The sequence below is a fragment of the Papaver somniferum genome, unplaced genomic scaffold (assembly GCF_003573695.1).
Source record: "Papaver somniferum cultivar HN1 unplaced genomic scaffold, ASM357369v1 unplaced-scaffold_115, whole genome shotgun sequence".
In the NCBI taxonomy this organism is placed as follows: Eukaryota; Viridiplantae; Streptophyta; class Magnoliopsida; order Ranunculales; family Papaveraceae; genus Papaver; species Papaver somniferum.
The window spans coordinates 1,673,860-1,676,619 of record NW_020620492.1 but is presented as its reverse complement, the minus strand read 5'-3'; positions in this window follow the sequence as shown (position 1 = coordinate 1,676,619).

Here is a 2,760-nt window from a genome sequence, read left to right as displayed (position 1 = left end):
AAAAAAAAGAAAAAAAAAAGAAAAAAACCAAAGGAAAAAATACAAATAAAATAAAATAATAACCTTGCTTTAGTATTACAAATATTTCATCATGCATTTTGTTTCTTCTTTTATCCATGTTGTAACTCAAGCTAGTACTTTACTTTTATATATAATTCAAGCCAATAATCCTAATGGGCGATTAGCAATTTAAAAAAGAAATACTGCTTAATCATCTATGATTCAAGTGTTTGGTTCTTCTTATGTTGCACTTGTCTTTCTCCACCGCTTCATATTCGCACCAAACATCAACAAATCAGTTATTCATATGACGATACCAAAGAAACAAAAGCCTAGTTTGCAAAATAATAATAATTCATTTTTCTTTTGTTAATGTCGGAGGCCCATAAGTGATGCCATGATAATAACAAAAGTGAACTATGCTTCAGAAGACAAAAAAAAAAAGAAAAAAGGACGACAAAGAAAGATCGACATCGGTCATCCTCCATTGACCACGGTCGATGACAAAATGCTGTAATATTATACCTTCATGTAGTTTTAAGTAACTTTATGTTGATGATGGGATGAATTGACAAGGTGTGTAGTCAACTCTATTTCTGTCCGCCTTGAATTGTGCTCTGATAGCATCCTTTCGTAGAAAGCCTGATTTTTGTCTTAGATCTAGAAAGATCTCTTTCCGTGGTAGCTTGTTCCTCTGAATGGCTACTGAGATAGTACTTTTTGGTTTATGCCTAGATAAGAGGAGCAAAGCACAAACTATTTATATACTTCTTTCGCTTTTTCTTCTTTTCAATTACGATTTTGTTGGTATTTTTTGATAGTGGTAAATAAGGTTGTCATTCACTCGTATTTTGTTGAGATTGATTTAGGCTTGAATATAAAAAATACTAAAAACAAAGGAAAATATAAAAAATAAGGTCACAGGATGAAGAGACACTAGGACGCGGGATTTCACTACTTTTCATATTCTTGTGGTTCAATCATTAATTCTAAACAATATAGCTCAAACAAAAGAAGTTGTGACTCTAATTCTTTGCCAAGAATAGATTTCATAAAACATTAGTTGTAAGTTGCGAGCATGACGCATCAAAAGTAATTAAAACCAAGCATGCGACATCAATCAAAATAACAAATAATTAGTAGAAATCATAACGCAATTAAATCTATGCAAAAATTCATATAAAGAATTAATTCATTTACCACAATCATGAAAAGTTGCTTCCTCCGTCGTCCCATAAATGGGGTTTAGCTCCTCATTATAATACCAGAGACGATAATATGATTAAATAAATTTATTTTATTAATCACCATTGGAGTTCTCACAATAAACCGTACAATATTTTTTCGAAAATAATAATAATAATCAGAAACATTAGAAAATAGAATTGAAAATATTAAACTCCAAATGAAATAACGCTCTTCGCTCCGGACTACCGGCCTCTCCAAATGTGCTCTCTAGCTCTCTATTTATACACACAAATACACATTACTCAAATATATACTTCCATAACTCCAAAATCTTCTTCTTTTTAATTATAAATATCTTCAGAATTTTTCCTTCTCTTTCTTCTATATATTTCTTTACTAAACTCATATCTTCTTTAATTCGCAGAATAAAATCCAAGATAAAATCTTCTAAGGATATCTTTCTTGTTTAATACAAGATAACTTCCTTTTTCTTCAAAACTTCATGTTTATAAGGCAAGAAGATATTCTTATCTTAAAGATAATAAATCCTTTACCGTTGACACCAAATTTCCCACCAATTTTTCTTTTCAAATCAAGGAAGAAGATGGAGCCCCCTTAACCAGTAATGAGGTGCGATTAGCAGTTGTCTCCATGGGGTGCCTCTTATCAGTTAGGTGACCCTTATCCAAAACTGAGAGTCCGAATAACATGTGTCCTCAGGGTGCCTATACCAACTTTTCGAGTCGAATTTCCCAAAAATGTTTATTTTCCAAAAATACCTACAAACACATAAAACACCATAATAAGTAGAAAATCGAGTACAAACAATACTGAAAATTGAGGATAATTCGGTCCCAAAAATGTGTCTATCAGGTTTATGCTTTTGGAGTTGAAGGCCCAAGAGCTGCAAGAAACACCTTTAGGTGTTTTTACCGCTTTACTTGCACCTCTTCGTCATCTCACACGCGTTCGCTTGTGATGCAAATTGCAAAGAGTCGAATGATTCATCTGATGATGCCGAGAGAGGAGAAACATTCACAAGCATTAATATCTTCGAATCCCCTGCGAGATAACGCTTGAGAATCTTCATCAAATCCGATTTCGAATATGGCACATAATCCTCCTTTGTAAAATAATTCAATTATTTGTACATGTTCTTTCGGGTGCACAATAATATTTTTTTTTTTTTTGTCATTTCGGCCCAAAACTTATTCATTTTGAGCAAAGTTTCTCCAATCTTGTTTATTAATCCTCAATATACATTTTTATTATTCTCAAATTAGGCTTGTATTAGTTGCTCATTTTAACCCTAAACTAAAAGGAGTTCTTATAAAGCTTAATGTGTGGCTTCATCTTTTTGACATACTTTAGTAAGTTTTTTCATCTTTTTTTTTCACTTTTCAAATTCGAGAACGAGTGGTGCTTCTGTTGGTAGAATTTTTCATCATCCTCCAAAATTCTCACTGCATCATCTTCTTCAACTTGTAAGTTCCTTTCATGAGATTCTTAAGTTTCACCTATTTGTGGTGGTTAATGTTCTTTATTCAACTTGTTCAAGAAAGATTTTTTTGT